This window comes from Castor canadensis, chromosome 5 (assembly GCF_047511655.1).
Source record: "Castor canadensis chromosome 5, mCasCan1.hap1v2, whole genome shotgun sequence".
Classification (NCBI taxonomy): domain Eukaryota; kingdom Metazoa; phylum Chordata; class Mammalia; order Rodentia; family Castoridae; genus Castor; species Castor canadensis.
This window is the reverse complement of record NC_133390.1, coordinates 78,536,619-78,561,178: the sequence shown is the minus strand read 5'-3', so window position 1 is coordinate 78,561,178 and position 24,560 is coordinate 78,536,619. Positions and strand designations below refer to the sequence as shown.

Sequence of the window (24,560 nt, the reverse complement as noted above, 5' to 3'; positions counted from 1 at the left end):
TGAGTTGCTGCATTGCTTAAGTGAGATTTTTTGAGCCCCATTCCTAAGCAGACCAATGCAACTAGAGGCTTGGAAAGATGCAAGCTGTGGACTTCATGAACACCAAACTGCTCATAAATATTAAAGTCTATTTCTTATGACTCCTTTACAGACAAATCACATAACTGCATTTTCTTTATCTATACATGCCCCAAATTTTAACCTCTAGTTTTGTTCACACTTTTTGTTTATTTTGAGACAGCAGTATTAGAGATAATACTAAAACAAATAAGCAAACTCAGATTATTTTAATGAATCACTATGCCAATAATGCTTATAAAAAATAAGCAAAAAAAGTGTATCCTTTCCAGTACTCTTATTTTCTTAGCGTTAATAATTTAAATATTCTCATCTTTTTCTAATGGAGAAAGATGGTAAATTTTGCTCAGCATATGAGTGTTGGAATGACTCAAGGTGTCACAAATCAATTACTTTAGTCCCATCTCTCTTGCTGAGTTGGTCTGTGACATTGAGAACATTTTTACAGTGACTGGATTTATCCATTTACACAATGGATAATATTTGCTACTATTATAATCTTTTAATATTAGACTTAGTTATGTTATACCAAGAAGATTAAAACTTCATGATGGCAAAAATTTAAAAAATACTGCTAATTCAAAGGGATGTTGGGTCCCTAAAGAAACTTGGTTTTTGGTTTCTTTTGCTTTTTGCTGTTATCTGAGCAACATTAATAGCAAGAGGTGAATCAATTGCTATCATTGTCGTTTCTGTGCTCTTCAATCTGCATTTCCACCCTCCATTTTTAAAATAACCATACTCACCAGATCTATTCTTTGCCATTCCCTAAATGCACCTCAAGAAATGAATGCTTCTCACTTGTCATTATAGTAGTCTATAATAATTAATGTCTATAATATTAAGGAGTTCACTACAAACTAGAAATATTAGTAGAGAACTTTTCTGTACCTTCCTCCCTGTGTTCTCATTTAGCTGAGAATGTTGGAATAGAAACTCAATACTTACCTGCTGAACTGAATCACATTTAGACTGATGTATTTAAATACTAGAAACTTTTAATTAATATGGAAACAGATTCCTTCTCTTAAATTTGCTTGGTTAGCTGATGAGGCAAAAAAGTTCATTTGATATTCACAAAGGCTTGAAATCCACCACTTGTAAATCACTCAAAGTCAGCTGAAGTAAAAAATCTCCTCAGATTTATTGGTGTCTGTAACTAGAAGATGGAGAAAGTAGAACAGAATCTGGAAAACTGTTTTCTTTCAAAATCTAAGGCAATAAAAATAAAAAGGAATCCTGAGGCGTCATAAAACAGGAGTTAACTAGCATCACATACTCATTGTGACTCACTTTTTGGGCTTCTGAAGAGTGGTGCCTTGTCTACCTGTATAAACTCCACCTCAATTTATAAATCATATAGTGGGATTGGGATCCAGTAATCTGTTAAATTTTTGCTTTGTGGTATTGGGGATTGAACCTATGGCCTTATGCCTGCTAGGCAAGCACTCTACTACTGAGCTACATATCCAACTCTTTTTACTTTATTCTGAGTAGGGTCTCATTAAATTACCCATGCTGACTTTTGAACTTGTGACTCTCCTGCTTCAGCTTCCTGAATATCTAGGCTCTCAGATGTATGTCAACATGACTAGTACTTTCTGTGTTTTAGCAAACCCATTAAGTGACCACAATTCACATTAATATTTAAGAACAACTGTCCTAAATTATAAAGGTGACTTAGTGACAGAGTTACGACTTGAGTTTAGATATGTAAATATCTAAATAGATTTAAATAGTTGGGCAAATATAAACTTCCTAACATGTCACTTGAACTTGTGCTCTTTAAGTGGTATCTTCTCTCCATAAGACATTCCTGGAGACATGTACTTTAAACACACCATTTAGAAAAAATAATACTCTAGTACTGTGATCAGTGCAATATTGTGGAAGTAATTTTTAATTTTCTTAAATTAAATTATTAGTTCCATTCTGTATGCCCAGGTCATAGCCTCATTGTGAAGAATAATTCTCTGTCCCTGGACTACTGCCTTGGTCATATGACTTGCTTTAGCCAAAACAATAAGAACAGAAAAAAAGTAGAAACAAAATGCCAATTCTGAGCCTGTGTGTTAAAAAATATGTTTGGTTTTACTTGCTGTCTTCTGTTTCTGCACATGCCCGAAGAATAGCATGCTCAGTAAGCTTGATGGTCAAACAAGATGCAATAAATGGAGATGCCTAGCTAGCCTGTTGACAAGGCAGAGCACAGCCACACCACCTGTCACAGTGTGAAGATGAACTTGGTCAATCAAATGCTAGTCACTCGAGAATTGAATATTACAAGCCACTGAGATTTCATGATCGTTTTGCAGAAAATGATACATGATGAGCCCAGTTAGGGAAATTAAAGGGTCAGAAAAGAGAATGATTTTCAATACCTCCCAACTCTAATTCTCATTGACTATGGAATGAATGGTCTTTAAAGGGTGAATTCAGGCTTTGCAATAGTAGGTAAATACAACCAACTTATAAAAAAGGCATTTCAGGGCAAAATAAACCTCATGGTTATTGTCAAAATATCCAATCAAGATAGTTTTCCATGCTTCTAAGAGTAAAAGTAAACCAACTTCAAATACTATTAATATGTATCCTACTTTATAATTCAAGCAAAGCAGCATATCTGAAAAAGTATAATAAGATTGTTTAACATTAAAAAAAAGTACATCCACTAAGCACAGTAATAGAAAATGTTAGCATTGACCTTCACAATCATTCAATTCTTCATTATTGTAATACATGTAGAATTTTATGGTATGTGCCCAAGGCAATCAACAAATGACTGTATTAGGGGAAAACATTATTATGCTAACACAAACTCCAGTTTAGCTCCTGCCTGTTTTCCACGAGCATGTTTCTTACATCTAAATTAAGAAAATATCTTGAACTTTCATGATAGAAGAATGAGTAAAAATACTTTCTCTGATTTTGAGACTAGTATGAAATGTTAAATCTATCAAGAAATGGTTTTTTAAAAAAAGGAAATGCCTACAACTCACTGTTTTTAAAGATGAGTACTCTATTTCTCTTTCCTGTTTTTATCTTCACATACTAAGACTAATCATATTATTTTTCAACTTTGGTCTCTTCTTACATTAAATCACATTGTTTCATTACCAGTTGTATCAATTTTGCATTTGTAAGATAAGTTAACTTGTTTAATAATTTAATTGGATTAAAATTTCCTATATTTTATTGAGAATTTAAAGATAAAATATCCCTAAGAGATAGTTGTCTGACATTTTCTTTTCTTGAAGTATCTGATCCACTTTAGGTTGTATTAAAATGCTAAGATTTCATAGCTTATTTTTACTTCAGTGCAACTTACTCTTAATAAATCAGTTCTTTTTTTTTTATTCATATGTGCAAACAATGCTTGGGTCATTTCTCCCCCCTGCCCCCACCTCCTCCCTTACCACCCACTCTGCCCCCTCCTTTTCCCCCCCACCCCCTTGATACCCTGCAGAAACTATTTTGCCCTTATCTCTAATTTTGTTGAAGAGAGAGTATAAGCAATAATAGGAAGGAACAAGGGTTTTTGCTACTTGAGATAAGGATAGCTACACAGGGAGTTGACTCACATTAATTTCCTGTGCATGTGTGTTACCTTCTAGGTTAATTCTTTTTGATTTAATTTATTGGCATATTTGTATATCAAACAGCTTTTCTGTGAATAAAACAATATTATAACTATGTGGCAGTCAAAAATTTCAAGATGATCCTGATATAACATTTTTATCTATTTCATTTTTCACTACTTATTTCATGTCTCTGAGTTACCATTGTGAGGTTTTTGTCCCCAGGAGTTTCTGTTGGTTGATTGACTGGTTGTTGGGTGGTATACATTCCTTGGCAGAGAAAATATTATCTCAAGCATCACTCTATAGGGATTCTCACTACTTGACTTTATTCTAAATAAGCACAGTTACTAAGGTCTGCAATTTTAAAGTATTCTATTTAAGAATTATAGGTAATAATCCAATGTGTGGAACATACTTGGATCCTGTTTTAGCCAACTATAAGAAGTCATGTTTATGACAATTACAGAAATTGCCTGAGAGAACTATTGCTAATTATATTGCTTAATAGATTACTGTTGGGATTATGTATAAAAAGCCTTTTGTTTTCAGGGATGCATCTAGAGGAATGAAGAGAAAATGTCATTTGGTTTTATTAAAATGCATATACAAAATAAATCAAATATGGAAAATAATTGTATTTCTGCACTGTATTAAATACTGCCATACTATACTGCTCTCTTTGCATTTGATGTTTGAAATTTTTAGCATAAATTACTTTAAAATGATGATACAATTCCAAATTAAAGAGGTTGCCCACAGAATGGGAGAAAATCTTTGCCAGCTATACATCTGACAAGTGATTGATAACCAGAATGTGCAGGGAGCTCAAAAAACTAAACTCACTAATAAAATGACCCAATGAAGAAATTGGCAAATGAATCGAACAGAGCTTTTTCAAAGAAAGAAGTCCAAGTGGTCAAAAAATACATGAAAAAAATGTTCAATAACCCTGGCCATAAAGGAAATGCTAATCAAAACCAAGTTAAGATTACTAGGGGGAGAGAAATGGCCCAAACAATGTATACACATATGAATAAATGAATAGCAATTTAAAAAAAGATTACACCTCACTTCTCTTTCAATGGCTACCAACAAGAACTCAAACAACAACAAATGTTGGTGAGGATGTGGGGAAAAAGGAACTCTCACACGCTACTGGTGGGAATGTAAGCTAGTACAACCATTCAGGAAGCAGGCTTCTCTAAAAATGAAAAATAGAACTACCATATGATCCAGCAATTCCACTCGTAGGGATATACCCAAAGGAATATAAACCAGGTTACAATAAAGGCACCTGCACACACATGTTTATTGCAGCACTATTCACAATAGCCAAGGTATGGAAACAGCCAAGATGCCCCACTACTGATGAATGGATTAAGAAAATGTGGTAGTTATATACAATAGAATTTTACTCAGTCACAAAGAATGAGTTGTTTCTGTTATTTACTGGTTATCACATTTGCCTCACACAAAGAAGAGTGAAATTTTTTCTTTGCAAGTAAATGGATGGAACTGGAGAACATCATCTAAACTGAAGTTAGCCAGGTTCAGAACACCAAAAGTCACTTGTTTTCTACCATATGTGGAATATAGACCTATGCAAATTCAGCAATATTCAGAGGTCTGAAAGAAAAAACCCTACCAACCAAGAATACTGTACCCAGAAATGCAATTCATCAGAAATAAAAGGCTATGAACACTTTCTAAGACAAGTAAAATCAATTAAATTCACCATCAGTACACCAGATCTATAAGAAATGCTTAAAGTTGTCCTTCAACTTGAAGCAAAGGGAGATGACTACCATAATGAATATATGCAAAAGAATAAAAGTTTTTGGTAAAAGGGATCTATAAATTAAAAAAGAGAAAAGAATCAAACCTCGTCAGTACAAGAGACTACCCAATCATACACCAAAATAAAATAAAATAATAAAAGAGACAGAAGAAAACAAAGATAAGTAAACCAAAGAAAAAACAATTAACAAAATGACAGAAATAAATTCTTTTTTATAAATAATCTTAAATTAAAATTCACCAGATTCCCTAATCAAAAGATAATAGAGTAGCTGTATTGATTTTTTTAAAAAGAGCCCAACTATATGCTAACTATGGAGAACTAACTTTTCTATTAGGGACACACACAGAATCATAGCAAAGGCTTGTATAAAAGTATTTCACATAAATAGAAACTAAAAGTAAGCAACAGTAATGTTCTTACATCAGATAAGGCAGATTTTATGTCAAAAACTGTAAAAAGAAACAAAGATATACACAATAGCGATATGTTTGATAAAGAGTTCAAAAGAATGATTTTAAGGAAATTCAATGAGAAAATGTGGTATCTATACATAATGGAATTTTATGCAGCCATGAAGAAGAACAAAATGTTATCATTCGCTGGTAAATGGATGGAATTGGAGAACATCATTCTGAGTGAGGCTAGCCTGACCCAAAAGACCAAAAATCATATGTTCTACCTCATCTGTGGACATTAGATCAAGGGCAAACACAACAATGGGATTGGACTTTGAGCACATGATAAAAGCGAGAGCACACAAGGAAGGGGTGAGGATAGGTAAGACACCTAAAAAACTAGCTAGCATTTGTTGCCCTTAACGCAGAGAAACTAAAGCAGATACCGTAAAAGCAACTGAGGCCAATAGGAAAAGGGGACCAGGAACTAGAGAAAAGGTTAGATCAAAAAGAATTAACCTAGAAGGTAACACTCACGCACAGGAAATCAATGTGAGTCAACTCCCTGTATAGCTATCCTTATCTCAACCAGCAAAAACCCTTGTTCCTTCCTATTATTGCTTATACTCTTTCTACAACAAAATTAGAAATAAGGGCAAAATAGTTTCTGCTGGGTACTGAGGGGGTGGGGGGGAAAGGTAGGGGGTGGAGTGGGTGGTAAGGGAGGGGGTGGGGGCAGGGGGGAGAAATGAACCAAGCCTTGTATGCACATATGAATAATAAAAGAAAAAAAATGTGATATAAGAGAATACAGGGGGAATAATAATTATGAACATATTGCACCCAATGCCAAAGCACCCAATTACATCAAACAAGCAGTATTAGAACTAAAGAGAGAGATGAAGTCTAATACAACAGTATTTGGGGACTTCAGTATCCCACTTTCACTAATGGATAGATCATACAGAAAAAGTATCAGCAAGGAAACATCAAAGTCATACTCAACCTAACAGATATTTGAAGAATATTCCATCCAACAGATTTGGAATTCACATTCTTTTCATTAGCACATGAAACATTCTCCAGGGTAGATGATATGCTAAACCACACAATAAGTTTTAATAATTAAAATAAATTAATTCATATTTTGCATCTTCTCTGATTATAGTGGAATAAAACTAGAAGTCAATAGAGGAACTTCAGAAATTGTACAAATGCAATAAAAAGTGTATAGTATACTTTTGAGTTAACACTGGGTCAGTGATAAAATCACAAGGGAAATTAAGTAATTTCTTAAAACAAATGAAGCTGGAATTACAGCATACCAAAACTTATGGGATATAGTAAAAAGCATAGAAGGAAGTTATCTATGTTAAGAAAACAGAAAACTTCCTAATAATCAAACAACAAACAAAATCCAAAGTTAGTAGAAGAAATAACAAAGATCACAGCAGAAAAAAAGAAAATAGGGATCAAAAAATACAAAAGATCAATGAAACAAAGAGTAGGTTGCCAATAAATGGGAAAAAAATAGAAGAAATAGATATATTTTGGGACATATTTAATCAAACAAAATAGATCTATGAGGATGTAGAATACCTGAACAGGCTAATAATAAGCTACAGATTACTAATCTAATCATTACTGATAAGAAATTTCTCAACAAAGAAAGGCCTAGAATCTGATGGCTTCACTGTAGGTTATAATGCATTTATAAATGTTCTGCAAAACATGTAAGAAAGACATAATGTCAATTCTTTCAAACTTTTCCAAAATTTGAAAACAAAATCACTCTGCCAAACTCATTGTACAAAGCCAGCATTACCCTAATTCCAAAACCAGACAAGGGTATAACAAAAAGAAAAGTGCAGACTAATTTCCCTTATGAACATAGATGTAAAATTCTCAACAAAATACTAGAAAACTGACTATAACAGTGTATCAAAAATATTATAAACCATTATCAAGTGGGATTTACCATAAGGATGCAAGGACTGCTCAACACACATAATCAATAAACATTCAATGATACATCAGCATGTCCAAAGACTAAAGAATACAATTATTCCCATCAATGCAGATAAAGCATTTGATAAAATTTAAGATCATTTCATGATGAAAATGCTGAATAAATTAGGTTTAGATGGAAGAATTGTAAATATAATTAAGACATAGCCAACATCATGCTAAATTAGGAACAGCTGAACACATTTCTTCTAAGAATGGAACAAAATGAGGATTAGCAATTCAACCACATATTTTTAGAAGTCCTAGCCACACTAAAGTGAGAGAAATAAATAAAGACCATTTAAATTAAAAATAAGAAGCCAAACTATCCTTACTTTCAGATGACATGATTCTTTAACCAGAAAAACCTAAAGGCTCCACCATTAACAACAACAAAACCTTTTGGAACTGAAAAATTAGTAAAATTAACACATAATCAACATATGAATAATGCATTTTAATACAACTATACTGGATGAGTTTAAAAAATCTCATTCACAATATTTACAAAAATGGCTAGCAATGAATTCAACTAAAAAAGTGAAAGATCTCTATAATGAAAATTATAAAAATCTGATCAAAGAAAACATACAGAATTCAAAAAAAGTGAGACCTCTCACATTCATGGATTAAAATAGTTAATATTATTAAAATGTCCATAATGTCAAGGTAATATGCATATTCAATACAGTTCCTAACAAAATGCTAGTGTATTCTTTATGGAATTTGGAAAAAAAACCATAAAACTCATAAAACAAAAGACCAAGAATAGCCAAAGTAATTCTGAGGAAAACAAAAACAAAACCAAGTAAACAAAGTAAATAAAGCCCCCAAAAAACAAAAGCTGGAGGCATCACAATACCTGACTTTAAAACATATAAAAAATTATATCAATCACCTGTCAAAATATCCCTATTTGCAGACGACATGATCTTATACCTTAAAGACCCAAAAAACTCTACTAGGAAGCTTCTAGACATCATCAATAGCTATAGCAAGGTAGCATGATATAAAATCAACATAGAAAAATCATTAACATTTCTATACACTAACAATGAGAAAACTGAAAAAGAATGTATGAAAACAATTCCATTTACAATAGCCTCAAAAAAAAAAACAAATACGTAGGTGTAAACCTAACAAAAGATGTGAAAGACCTCTACAAGGAAAACTATACACTTCTGAAGAAAGAGACTGAGGAAGAATATAGAAAGTGGAGAGATCTCCCATGCTCATGGATTGGTAGAATCAACATAGTAAAAATGTCTATACTCCCAAAAGTAATCTACATGTTTAACGCAATTCCCATCAAAATTCCAATGACATTCATTAAAGAGATTGAAAAATCTACCATTAAATTTATATGGAAACACAAGAGGCCACGAATAGCCAAGGCAATACTCAGTCAAAAGAACAACGCTGGAGGTATCACGATACTTGACTTCAAACTATATTACAAAGCAATAACAATAAAAACAGCATGGTACTGGCACAAAAACAAACATGAAGACCAGTGGAACAGAATAGGGGACCCAGATATGAAGCCACACAACTATAACCAACTTGTCTTTAACAAAGGAGCTAAAAATATACGATGGAGAAATAGCAGCCTCTTCAACAAAAACTACTGGGAAAACTGGTTAGCAGTCTGCAAAAAATTGAAACTAGATCCATGTATATCACCCTATACCAAGATTAACTCAAAATGGATTAAGGATCTTAATATCAGACCACAAACTCTAAAGTTGATACAGGAAAGAGTAGGAAATACTCTGGAGGTAGTAGGTAAAGGTAAGAACTTTCTCAACGAAATCCCAGCAGCACAGCAACTAAGAGATAGCATAGATAAATGGGACTTCATAAAACTAAAAAGCTTCTGTTCATCAAAAGAAATGGTCTCTAAACTGAAGAGAACACCCACAGAGTGGGAGAAAATATTTGCCAGTTACACATCAAAGGACTGATAGCCAGAATATATAGGGAACTTAAAAAACTAAATTCTCCCAAAACTAATGAACCAATAAAGAAATGGGCAAGTGAACTAAACAGAACTTTCTCAAAAGAGGAAATTCAAATGACCAAAAAACACATGAAAAAATGCTCACCATCTCTAGCAATAAAGGAAATGCAAATTAAAACCACACTAAGGTTCCACCTCACCCCTGTTAGAATAGCCATCATTAGCAACACCACAAACAACAGGTGTTGGCGAGGATGTGGAGAAAAAGGAACCCTCATACACTGTTGGTGGGAATGTAAACTAGTACAACCACTCTGGAAAAAAATTTGGAGGCTACTTAAAAAGCTAACATTAATCTACCATTTGATCCAGCAATACCACTCTTGGGGATATACCCAAAAGACTGTGACACAGGTTACTCCAGAGGCACCTGCACACCCATGTTCATTGTGGCACTATTCACAATAGCCAAGTTATGGAAACAGCCAAGATGCCCCACCACTGACAAATGGATTAAGAAAATGTGGTATCCATACACAATGGAATTTTATGCAGCCATAAAGAAGAATGAAATGTTATCATTCGCTGGTAAATGGATGGAATTGGAGAACATCATTCTGAGTGAGGTTAGCCTGGCCCCAAAAGACCAAAAATCGTATGTTCTCCCTCATATGTGGACATTAGATCAAGTGCAAACACAACAAGGGGATTGGACTTTCAGCACATAATAAAAGCGAGAGTACACAAGGAAGGGGTGAGGATAGGTAAGACACCTAAAAAACTAGCTAGCATTTGTTGCCCTTAACGCAGAGAAACTAAAGCAGATACCGTAAAAGCAACTGAGGCCAATAGGAAAAGGGGACCAGGAACTAGAGAAAAGGTTAGATCAAAAAGAATTAACCTAGAAGGTAACACACACACACAGGAAATTAATGTGAGTCAATGCCCTGTATAGCTATCCTTATCTCAACCAGCAAAAACCCTTGTTCCTTCCTATTATTGCTTATACTCTCTCTTCAACAAAATTAGAGATAAGGGCAAAATAGTTTCTGCCAGGTATTGAGGGGGTAGGGGGGAGCGGGAGGGGCAGAGTAGGTGGTAAGGGAGGGGGTGGGGGCAGGGGGGAGAAATGACCCAAGCCTTGTTTGCACATATGAATAATAAAACAATAAAAAAAAAAAATTAAAAATTAAAAAATAAATAAAAATAAACAAGTCTATATGCTGAAAAAAAAACCACATGGTATTGAGATCGAAGCAGAGACAAAGAACAAAAATGAAATAGACAATGCAGAAAATACATATTCACAGCCAGATAAAAGTGGTTCAAGACCCCAAATATAAGACATGAAACAATAAAACTACTGGATAGAATAGGGGAGACACTTTATAAAAGACATTGCAATAGGCAATAACATAAGCCATAAAGTAAAAGCTAGAAAAATGTAATTATAGCAAAGTAAGAAGCTTGTGTACAACAAAGGAAACAAAGAGACTTATGGGAAATACTGCAAAATATTCATCCCAGAATGGATTAATTTCTAGAATATATAATGCACTCAACAATAAATAACAATAAACATAATAATAAACCTGTTAAAATTGGTAAATGATCTGAATAGATATTTCTTAAAAGAATTTTTATACAAATGTTAACAAGTTTATGAAGAAATGCTCAACATCACTAATCATCAAAGTTACAATGTTAGAATGCTTATTTTGCTACTGCCCCAGTTTCCAAAAATGTTGACCTTAACTTTCACTCCACACATTGGCATTTTCTTTTCTTGCTTTTGATTGATTTGACAACAGTGGATTTCTTCTTATCAGTAACATGTTGTTATAGTTATTTATGAAGTTTCCCCAACACAAGTTCATGTGTTGGAGTCTTGGTCCCCGGCTAGTGGTGCTATTGAAAGATGACTGGATTGTAAAGGTAAAATTTCATCAGTGAATTAATCCATCCGTGAATTCATAGATGAGGGACTCTTGGAAGTTAGGGCCTTGCTGGCAGACCCTTCCAGTCTCCTTTTCTATTTCCTGGTTGTTGTGAGGTGAGCACATTCTACCTCAAGCTCCCACAGCCGTGATGTTTTGCCTCACCTCAGGCACAAAGCGTTGAAGTCACCAGCCTGTGGATGGAAACCTCTGGATATTCAAGCCAAAATAAATCTTTCCTCCTTCAAGTTGTTTTTAATCCACATTTTGTGCCTTATTAACTTTAATCTTTACAGAAGGATTGTAATACTTTATTATTTTCACAATTTTCTAGTTTCTCAGCTGATGTTTCTTAGAGGACAGGACTTTTAAAAGCATGCAAATTTCCTGAGAAATTCTGACAAGGAATCCCTGTAAGGAAGTATTATTCCTACAAATTGAAGAGCTTTTCTCTTTTCTTTGCCCCCAAAGAAAACTGGAAACAAAAAATTATGTTTCTTCACTATGTTATTGTTGATGAGAAAAAAGAAACAGCTGTTACCTAGTGATGAAACCCACACCAGAGGTGAATGAAAAAAAAGATATAAAAAGCCTGACTTCTGGATGAAAATTTTGAACCATATTAACTAGCCTCTTAATTTTCCAGTACTGAGGATATATCAATTGTGTTTCAAGCTTCCCCCAAACTCAGTGGTTTAAAATTATAACTGCTTATTTAGTTCACAGTTCTATTGTGAGCAATTTGCATGAGGCTCAGTTCGGTGGCTCTGGTTTCAGTTAGCAATCATCTGTAGTCAGCAGTGAGTTTGACTTTGCTCATCTTCACTGAAATGCCCCTCATTTTTGAGACCATGACTGTAATAATGGAATGGTTTGGCCCTGGTCCACAGTCACTCATCCCCCTAGGATCCAATCTGAATTTTGTCCACAGGACACAGCAGACCTCCTCCCAAAACAAGCAAATTTCACTACCTCTTGCAGTATAGGCTTGTACCTAGCCCAACTTCACTCTTCTGCATTATTTTATAGGATTCAGGAGATGGAGAAATAGATTTCACCTACTCATGAGAGGAACTACTGGCAAATCCCAAGAGACAAAGATAAAGGACGCAGAATAATTTGGTTTGTTTTTACAAGCCAATGTAAAACCATAGTGAGATCATAAATTCCCCTATAGTTTAAGCTACTTTGACCCAGGAATTTTATTATTTGCTTCAAAGTCTCAACTGATCTGTTTACTATGGGCATATCTTTCTTTAATAAACTTAAAACAATGTCAGCTGGAATTAAAATTGAGATCTTTCCCCCAATCAATTTAAATATTAATTTCAGTAGAGAGTTTAAAATCAATGAAATTGATATTTCAAACTCAGCACTGACATTGTTTAGTTTTGTTTCTGAGTTCACTATTTTAAGTTCAATAAAGTATCCATTAAAGAAAAACCATTATTTTAAGGCATTTTCTACCCTTGAGCAGGTTTTTAGATGAGCAGTTTACCTTAAACACAAATTTTACAAATGCTCTAGAAGATAGACTAGAACAACTCATTATCTTTATGGAATTATAGTTGTCTAGTATAAAATAGAACCTATTAGATTCCCAGAATGGAATAAATTAGATTCCTCTTCAAAAAAAGGCAATACAATAAACTACTACCACAAAATAAATCTTCTAATCTAATTGCACAAAATCAAAATAGCACCAATGTAAGAAGTAAATTCTCTAAATAAGCCATTGGAAAACAAAGCACAATAACATTCCAGCATTCCAAATGTCCACAACATATCTATTATTCCTGAGAATTTGCTAATATTACCACTAATTGGTCACCGTTTTCCTCACCTCCTATTTCCATGGGTACATTAATGTAATATGAAATAGTATAATACTTTCAAATCTCTCTTGTATAACAGAAATAATAAAGGTAGCTTATTTCATGGATCTGTCAGAGGGTTAAATGAAATATCATTAAAAATATTTTGTAAAGAGTGGCATTTTACATTTTTTTCAAAATTCAGTCTAGTCAGTCATAAAGTAAAAACAATAAAATTGAGGATCTCAAATCTTGTCTTCCTCTACTCGAATGTTCTATTTCCATTTTCATTTTTCTATAAAAAAATTACATCTTCTGACATTTTTTCTGTATTTGATAATAAGATCACTGAGGCTGGAGAATTGACCTCTATTTTAGCTGAGATACAAAGGACAAACTTTAAGTCCACCTCACTTGAAAAGTAACCTAACTCCTATAGTTTTTGAACTACAAACACAAACTTTGTTATTTTTACTAGCTGAAATGAACAGCTCTTTAAGAATGGTCCACCCTTAAGAATAAATATGGTGTGAAAACCGTGTACACATGTATGTAAGTGGAAAAATGATATCTGTTGAAACTATTCCAGGAATGGGGATGGAAGGCATGAAGGAAAATGGTGGAGGGGGTGAACTCAAGTATGATATATTTAATATATTGTAAGAACTTTTATAAATGCCATAATGAACCCCCACTGAGCACAACAATACAAATAGGAGAAAAATTGCTCCTGCAAGAGCTCAAGGAATTTATATTATTATTTATAAAGATTTCCAGAATTACTTCTGGAAATGGGAAAATGTATATCAATGAAAAATATGATGAGACCCTTGAGAAATTTTCTAAAATTTTATGATTTCTCCATTCACCCAAGAGAGCCCTCATTATGCAAATATACACTAAAAGTCTACTATGTACCAATCATGAAGGCACATACGCTGATTAATTCAGCCTAGTTCATGCCATTAGGGAGCTTTCAGTCAAGCAGGAGTAGAAATGAGGCAAAATATATTTACATAATTAACTACAACCACACTTTTAAAAGAACTGAACAGCATTAAGAATTAAATACATGGTGTACTTGGATATAGGAATCATGCTGGGTTGTTAATGAGAAAGCTCTTCTGATTCCTGGAGCTACAAATTGCATGTTGCTAACTTCATTCCTAAAATTCTAGGCATTAGGGCACAAGAAACTGGGGATGGTCTTAGGATTCCTCACCTAACTGAGTTCATTCTGTATTTGTGTTTTCTAGGCAACACCAAACCTAATAGAAGCCCTGTTATTTCTTTCATTATAAATAAATTGTAATAATTCTAAATGAGTTGGAATACAATTTTTAATAAGGATAATAGTGACCTTGAGGACTAAGAAATTTATAGGTATCTTGTTAAGTATTTTACATCTATTATTTAATTCTCATAATAGCCCTTTGATATGCTTATTAATACTGTCACCTTAACTTCATAGAAGATAAAATGAGATTAAGGTAGATTAAAACTTACCAAAAGTTACACATGAGCCAGAAGTGTGTTGGGAAAGCACTCAGGGCAGTACACTTTCAGAATCTCCATTTCTACCCAAAGATACTCCTCTTTATCTTCCAGTAATGGTTTTCACATTCATGTTGCATACCCATGTCTACATTACCATCCCTCATCCCTTTCCCCTTATCCTGTGCAGGATGCCTAAAATACTGATAAGAGCACAGACCTCAAAGATGGATGCACTTGGATCCAGTTCCCAGGCTTGTCAGTACAGTTTTGAATGATGGACATAGGTAATGTTTATTTCACATGTTTTGAGGCTGAAATGAGACAACATATATAATGGACTGGTAACCAAATGGACCATATGTTTGGACTGGTTTTTAGCCTGGAAGATCATTCAAAATAAACAGTTTCTCAAAATACTTCCAATGTAAAAAGCTAAATAACTATGAAATTCCTAATCATTCTATAAATCTAACTTTTACTTCAGTGCCTGTGACCTTATGACCCATTTCTGCTCTGCCACTGAGGAATAAACACCTTCTTTCTGAATCCATTGGTTCCTATTTTTAGTCTTCCTAATATGAAGTAGGTGAGTTCATAGAGAGCCAAGACCTTGGCATTTCTCAAATTCGTCCTTCTTTCCCTCTCCACCAGAGCCTAGGATGCTGATTGGTTTGGAACAGGTGCACCATAATGGTTCATTGAAGTGAGTTGTTTAGATTCAAATCAATAGAAGCTTCATATTTCAGTGTGGTACATGTAAATGAGGATTTTCTTATTCCCTATGGAGATTGTAAATGACAGAATAAATTGTTAGAAGACAACTTTTTATTCTACTGTCTCTCTTACACTGTGGACTTTAATAGTGCAGAGGAACATTGTCTATATTATATTATTCATCTTCACACTGTATATAGTCTGTGAGAAGGAAAAAAGGAGAATTAATAATAAGACCATTTACACAAAATGAGACAAAAGTTCCTCATGAACTATTTAAGGCATTCATTATTCTAAGTATTCAACAGTCATTCTCTGTTTTCACAAAATGAGGTCATGCAATTGATTGTCTTCATGATACTGTTTTCATTTATCAATATTTGCCAAGCAGTGCTACTACATGTTTGATTATTTGAAGTGTTTCTCTGTGTGTGCACCTGCAGGTAGTGGTTAATATCATAATTCCTGAGTACTTGTGTTTAAGACCTTTAAATCTATTTTATATTGTAAAGGTTATATGACTAAGTGGCAATCACATAACAACTTGCTTAAATATCTATAAGGAAAGCAATTCAATAGATAAGAGATAACTAGACTTAAGTAGTTTTTGAGACATATTGATAATTAAAGGCTTCACACTTTGACTTTTATCTCTGTTTTCAGCCTTATTATTCAGTGTTCTGCATATGAACATCATATTCCAATTGCAGTCTCAACTGTCAATTCTCCTGCCTTTTCACCTTAAAATACATTGCCTGGAATAAGTGCTTGTGCCTGTCAAAGATTAAAATTTCTATGGCCAAGGTTAATTGTTACCTCCAGAAACCCTCAAATAGCAGTTATTATATTTTGGTCCTCTCTCTGTAGGACTTTAAATATCTATCATCACAACAGTAATAGAAATGTTAAGCATTTTTAATTGATCTTCTCATCTAATACTTGCATTGAGACTTAAAGGAATGCACAACAATTCTGTTTACTTGCCATGAGGACATGGAAAATTAACTTGCCCAATGACACTCAACTTGTAATTGGCAAAGCTGGGCTCCAAGCCTGGACCATAATATGTCTTGAGAGACTGAAATATGAGCATTCTTAACATGTATATTGTTACTATATGTATATTTCAGCCCTGCTATTAGACTCTGTGTTGCTCTGAGGCAGAACTTGTGCTTTATTTATTCTTCTTAATATATAAGCAATTTGTGTTCTTAATTTGTGTTAGGTAATATGTGCTCTCCATAGTAAATTGTAGCTTTGTGGCCTATTAAAGTTTATAAGGCAAAATACGGACAAACAAAAAAAATGTTCATTAATTAAACCATTAAGTTGTACAAAGAACACAAACTCTCCTTTAATTGCTAAGATGAAGTCTAGTTATTGCTATTCATTTTTACATTAAAGGTGTATCAGTAGAAATAAATGTTGAGTTTTTCAAATGGATTAAAATGAAAAGAAATAACTTTAAAAAATAGATTCAAAATATAGTAGCTAAACAATTTTTAAAACTTTGTATTCAAATGAGTATTGATATTAAATACATTCACATATGTATATTTACTATGTTCTATATTCAAATAATATGCTAATATTTTGTATAACATTTTGAATTGTAAAACTGTGGAATTAAATATTTTTAATTTGGGGAAACGAGTTTATAATGATATCCCTGTTGGCTAAATTGTTCATTTTTATGCCATACTAGTTTGCATAAAAAATGTGAAGAAGATTTTATCAAAGACATAGTCAATAAAAATACTGAAAGATAAATGGAAAATTAGAAGTAACGCTAGCAGAAAGAGACAGGTGTTAATTTACAAAGCATCATATGAACATGCTGGTGTTTTGTGCAAAAATAAGAACATGCCAAGCTGTATGGATATTTTTATCTCAAAGGAGATAACATAGCTTCTTTAAGAAACATAAAGAAGTTACTGCAACAAAATATTAAAATACATTTTTCATTTGATATGTTATATAATTGAATTTGACACTGAAATTTTTCAATGACAATACACAAATGCAAAATATGATTTACATAAAGCTTTAGAGGATTATTTGACACTGAAGAATATGGTCAAAGTATCTCAATGGAGGCACTTGTTTTAGTGTTTTTTTTAAGCAACTAGGGCTTGATCTCAGGGCCTCATGCTTGCTAGGCAGGCACTCTACCACTTAAGTCACTCTGCCAGCTCAATGGAGACACTTCTATAAAAATACAAGCTGAAAAGAAATGAATGTCTTCCACATATGTAAATACATAAAGGTTAATCATATAATCTGAATCAATTTACAACTTAGAATTTACAGAAATGGAGGGGAAAAATCGTTTAGAAGTTTTTCTCTAAATATCTTAACTCATTTCAATTTTTATTAGAAGTTTCCCAATTTATACTCAACAAATCCTTTTATCATTGTCTTATACTCCATAGTATACTTGTAATTTCCTATATACTTGTTATTTCTGCTTTTATGTCATTTTACATGCTTTTATTTTTTTAGTGGAAGAAATACCCATTCCTCACTATTGTAATCCTGTAAAATGTGAACCACTCTTTGAAAACATATCTGATGCACAGATAACAATCAAATTGTTTCTCACCTTTAGTGCTTATGTATCTTAGTGATCATTAAGATGGTGATTGGCTTTATGTTGGTTTCCCTAAAATGACCTGTAAACTTAGTAGCATTTTATATTCTTTAAAAGAATGTTTTAAATATAGAATATATTCATAAAGACATATAGAATAAATGAATCTCTTTCAAGCTATTAGTAATGGAACAAATCACAGAATATATTATTGAAGGCTAGGCATAATCTTAATCTCTGAAATAAATGTTAGATGAGATTAAATGGTTCAAAAAATGGGTACAAGTTAGGCATTTGATAAAACTGAAAGTATAAACTCATTTTGTAACGTTTCATTGAACATATGTCTATTAAATATTTCTTATGTATCATAAGCTCTATTTGCAGGAGTCTCCAGGCATACATGAGCATAGTGTGGATGGAAGATAATTTATTATCTACCAGATAGAGGAAAGATAGTCAGTACATCTTGCTGATCACTTAGTCTCATCATTTGCTTGATATATTTTTAAATTTTTTCTGGATAATCAAAAATAATTAGAATATCAGCACTATGCTCTGAAGTTTGTTAGAGGATGATCTCTATGCATAGGATCCACATATGCACTCCTAGGGAGACAATAGTGGAGAAATCCAAAGGTTTATACAGATAGACTTTTAAAAGCAAGCTAAATCTCCTATCTCCCCAAGTTCTTGAGTGTAAACACTATAAGGAAGGCAAAACAAAGGAAATTTAATTAAAGGATGGATAGAGAGAAGAGTTTCTTCATGCTGCATGAAAATGCTAGTTTTTCTCTTTAGTTATATTCCCTCTACTTTCTTATCCTTTACTTTTAGAAGCAATTCTCTGAGTCAAACTCTGAAATAACCATTTAATTTGTAGCTTGTTCTCCTCCCTTCCAGGAGTCTGCATTTATGCAAGATAGGACTAAGCTAGTGTATATAGAAAAGGCTTTACTTCTCACCTCTTCAATAGAATGTCCTAGAGCTTAGGGTTTTCTGGTTAACTGTTTTACAGGTGTCAAAAAATTATTCAGAGTCTATTGTTACCAACACATAGCAGATGATCCAAAAAACATCTTAATGTATAGGGAGCTTGAGATACAAAGTATAGAAACACGTTATTTCCTGAGCTTATTCTGAAGCTCACATCTAAAAAGACTATTCAGAGGATGTCTCTTTTTCTTTTTCTTTGGCTGTACTGGGGTCTGAACATCTTTGACAAACATTACAAATAATTGGTCAACATTTTTAGAGAAAATTTCAAATGTTTCATTAGTTACCCTACAGTTTACTTAAAATCTAAGTATTATAGCTAATAAACTACTAACAGTTTATACAAAACGTTAACATATGTCAGATCCCAAGTTATATAAACTTGTGGATGTGTGCATTTTATTATAACTACTTTTAAATGTATATCAAGAAAATAATGAGGGTAAATATGAATAATATAATATTATTAGGCCTTACAAACAGAGAAGGGGAAAAAAGAAAGTCCATAATAGAGCTGCTAGCTAGTATAGACAAATTCTTTAAATCTATACCTTTCCAGCTCTTAGAATGCTATGGTGTGCTACAGCTTGAATCTTAAATATCTGCCAATGGTCCATGTGTTAAAGTCTTGATTTCCAGTTTGGCACTATTGGGAGGTAGCAGAACCTTTAACAGGTAAGGTTGGGAGGTCGTTAGATTTTGGTAGGTGTGCTCTTAAAGGCAATTCCCTTGAATTGTAGAACTCCAGTCCCTTCTTTTTTCTGTCTTTTGCTCCATAACCATGAAGTGAGCATTTTTCCTTGACCATGTGAATTGACCATGATGTGTTGCCTCACCACAGGCCCAAAAGAACAGGGCCAACTAGTCATGGACCAAAACCCTAACACCATGAACCAAATAAACCTTTTCTCTTTATAAGTCAGTTATGTCAAGTATTTGTTATAGTGATGGAAAGCTGACTCACACATGGTGGAAAGAATTTTTAGCTCTCTTTTTCCAATATCCATTTTGTCCTAATGGATAAGCTGATGACTCACAGGCTAATGGCTGAATGCCAGAAAATAATCAGGTGCAGTCCTAATAAAAATCAGTGTTTGATGTAGTATATAAGTCTTGATTCTACATACCTACTCAAGCACCTCTCACCATACAAGTAATTTACTGCTTTAATAGTTTATGTGACATCTTTCATTTATTTCCCAAATCATCCTTCTAAAAGTTATAGTTACCAACACTTGGGAAATAGCAGAATTTTTTCATGAAGTATTCAAATCATACCCTAAGCCATTCAATTTAGATAATTTAAGGGTATTTTAATTTATTAGTGTGTCCTAATCACCAGATGCTTATGAATATAATTAAGGGTAATGAATAGCTCCATTAGTCTTAATCTTATTGTGAGAATGCCTAAAAAAAGAGTCTTGTCATTCTGCATGTGATCTGAAAACACATGGTAGACTACATTTTTCTCTTCTCCACACTTTTTCTAACTTCCATACCCTATCAAATGTCAAAGGAGATGTTAAAAGCATGTATTTTGTCTGTTACCTTGAAGTCAAGCTGTGAACAGTTCTGTGTTCCTCTTCCCTCAGCTGTGTGCTATCCTGTGGCAGTCTGAGAAACAGAAGTAACAAATAAACAGGGAGGAGAATTATGTACCATCATTAGAATTTTCACATATGCCTCATTGAAAATGCTCTGAAAAGCAATACAGTTCCAAAAGTAGCAGCAGGCTGCAGAAATTTCATATGCTTCCTCAAAGTATATTGCTAAAATTTTCCAGGATCTTGTTTGATATTTGGAGAAGGCTTTCTAGCCAATAACTAACTTCTGAAACAGAGGATCAAATCTGGAGCCTAGAGGATCCACACTAAATATTTTACTACAAATAGACATTCCTGTTGCTGGAATGAGTAAGCTGAATTTATTTATATGCTGGCCATGAACGTTTTGAAAGCTGCAAATTCAGCAGTGACATATGGTATACTGAAGGCCTAAAAAAATCTGTCTTTTTAAAGAGAGATGTTCCTTGGTTTTTTCTCACTGTTCATGTTACTAGAGGATGCTTTGATAAGACTATTTTTATAGAACCTCAAAATAAAATTCTGATAAAATACTATACTGTTTGAGTTCCTGTAATAACATAATCCGTCTACTACTTCTAGAAATGTGATTCAAGTAAAACTGTACATGGTTAGTTGTACTTATCTCTCTCAATATCAAATAAATTTGAATCCCAGATTTCTTGGCTGGCATCTGAAACTTCCACTCATTGCCCTAGTTCCTCTCCACAGCTAAATCATAGGGACAATAACTTTGAGATAGCTATTCCATTGAGGTCTCGGATAATCAGAAGGTCAAACCTGGACCGCTATTACCACTATTAATCTTCCTCTCTTGGTGACAACATTCCTTCTGGCAGCCTCTGAGTCTTATAGATGCTTTGTAATTCAATCACCCAAATGGAGTTTCAATTTTAAAAGTAGGTTTTTTCTTTTAATACATTGGAAGAAAATACTGTAATTTAGAGTGAAGGAATGCAAGCCATTTTGTATAAGGTCATTTCAAAGAAAAAAATCATAGTGAAAGTGTGAAGTTTTTTCTTTCCAGCTCCAAGAAGCATCTTTATTTTATGGACACAATATTATGACTTGCCTTTTTAAAAATCCTTTTGACAGATTTTACCACAATCATGAAAAGCAGCAACAAGTCATCCTGAAATTTAAAAACACATACTACATTAGGTAAGGACACTACCTTAAAATGTTTGGTTACCTCTTCTATCAACTGTTTTTGCTGTTCAGTTGCTCATTTTATTTTAAAGGGATTTTCATGGAATTGTGGAACATTAGGCTGAAAAGGAATACTTAGTGCACTGTGCTGCAGATGAAGAAACTGAAGAATATTGACTGGGGGTGATTTAATCAAAAGCAGATACAAGATAGTGACAGAGCTTAATTTTCTTCCAGGTGTGTTGCTCCCTAACAATAAATGAAATAACATATATGCCTCTGCTCAAAATAGCTTCTAGATTTAAAACACCAGCAAAACTGCTAATGTGTCTAACAAAATGCTGAAACATCTTCAAAACAACGTTAGGCAGTTTTTCTAAATTACGTACCTACCTATATCCTTGGTACTTCTTAAGCATCTTAGCATTTAATGTGCTATCTTACTTGAATTTCAAAAGGCTAGTGTATTTTAGATTTTAGTATCATGAATAAATAAAAAATGTTTCTCTTTATCTCTTTTATTAGAGGAAGAATGGAGGTGTTTAGTGATAGGGTCCTATGTCAGGAAGTATGATGTCTAGGTTTTAAATTATTTGCTCAGCTGCTTTCTGTTTCCAAATGGGGAACAGTACACTACAGGAAACAAAATCTTAGGAGGAATTCTTAAATTAGAGTGAATAAAATCAATCATTATTCAAATGCCGTGTCATTTAAAATATGAGAACTTCATTGTCCTCAGCTGACATTAAATAGTTTTAAAGGAGAATAATAATATCAGTCTCTAATTTTTTGAGGGTTAAAGGGGTTAATAAATTCGAAAACACCTAAAATGTAAATGTGTTTATATTCCTAAAGTCAATATTCTTGTTTAAATTAAAAATTCCATATAATTTCTAGATTTTTTCTAGCATTTTCTTTTGAGAGTCTTTATATGTAAACTGCTATACTAATGAGTTAGGAGATACAAAATTGAATCTAATAAGGTTTTTACTGTTAAAAAAAAGTATATTCAATTCCTGGAAATGACAGACATTTCAGCAAGTAAAATGAATTGTTAAACAAATTATGATAGCTGCAGAATGCCACAAAATGAAAGTATTATAATCAAGGTTTAGTTACGAAAACAAGGTGGCAGTAGTGTGGGCCACAGGGACAAAGTTTTGCAGATAGAACCCTCCAGCAATATTAGCAGTGCTAATATTTAGATAGCATTTTCTACATGTAGATACAATGATAAGCATTTAGTGGATATCATTTTCCTGATAAAAATAATGATTATCTTTTACAAAAGGGGAGACCAAAGAATATTTTTATGTGATTTAGCTCATATTACAGGGTTACAGAACTTATCAAACATCATACAATATATATAGATAGAGGTAATATTGAAATGATAATAGGCTTATTTAAAAAAAAAGCCAGCATGAACTTTAAAGTACAGTGAAAAAAGACTGGTTGTGGATATTTGGAAGAAGATATTCATTGAATCTGATGTTAGGAAATTTGAAATTTATTCCACAAGTCAAAGTAATAGCATAAAATCTAGCATATCATTTATTTGCTATATAATTGAGTTTAGATTCAACATTTGGACATCTAAGATTGCCTTATAAAGTACTCAGATTTAAAAGCAAAAAACATTGTTGAAGATAATGAGCTATAAAGAAAATGCACATTCAACTAATCGATTTTTCGTGAAGAATATGGATTCACTTTGCAATATTGTTTTCCTATAACGTCTTTCAACAAAATAAGGTGACGTTACTCTAAGTATTTAATTTTGTCAATTTTTAATGAAAGTGATGAACTCAGATAATTTAAAAATTAAATAGTATAAAAGGGCTTATAAAAAAGCTATAATCCACTACTCTACCATTTCTGCCCCTCAGAGACAACCAATAAACCTAAATAGCAGTCCTATTTTATTTACGGATTTATTAATTTAAACTTTGTCTTTATTTGTGCTAAGAGGTAAGAATTTAGCTTATCGATAATCTCATTCTAGTTCTTTAAATCTAGTAGCTCTATTACCAATCAGTTCAGGGGCTACTTTTGCTCTCCCTGGAAGGTAATCATGGAAGATAAAGAGAAGCTCTTCTATTGCTGACAGTTCCTGGCTTTTGCGTGTCTCAGGCCTAAGGATTGGATTAGCTCAAACCCTGAGAGTTAGGGTCCATTATGCCAGGATTTAGAAGTCAGAGATTTGGCTTAGGCACTCAGGTTGGTGATTTATTGCTCTGGGCTTAACCCTCTGCAGCCCCAGCAATTAGCAGCTATTGTGATCCTTAGTTTCAAGCTGGAGAGGATGGTGGCAACAGACAGCAGCAAGCAACAACAGAAAGTGCCTCCTAGTATTAAGGATTTTTGGCAAGCCCACAGTGACAAATGCTATAGCTCTGGGACCCAGGGTATTGGATTTCCCCAGTTCTTGACGGAAGCTAGTGTCATAGTTCTTGGG

At 33.3% G+C, this 24,560-nt stretch overlaps 1 long non-coding RNA gene across 1 annotated transcript in view; it reads right to left on the bottom strand.

Annotated features, from left to right (window-relative positions):
- Positions 1 to 14,507: 14,507 nt before the first annotated feature.
- Positions 14,508 to 24,560, bottom strand: part of LOC141423074 (uncharacterized) — a 104,062-nt gene continuing 94,009 nt past the window's right edge. The window contains exons 3-4 of the long non-coding RNA XR_012447729.1: positions 20,919 to 20,984; positions 14,508 to 15,381 (exon numbers count right to left, since the gene is read on the bottom strand). This is a non-coding gene — a long non-coding RNA (uncharacterized lncRNA). The remainder of the gene's footprint in view (positions 15,382 to 20,918; positions 20,985 to 24,560) is intronic.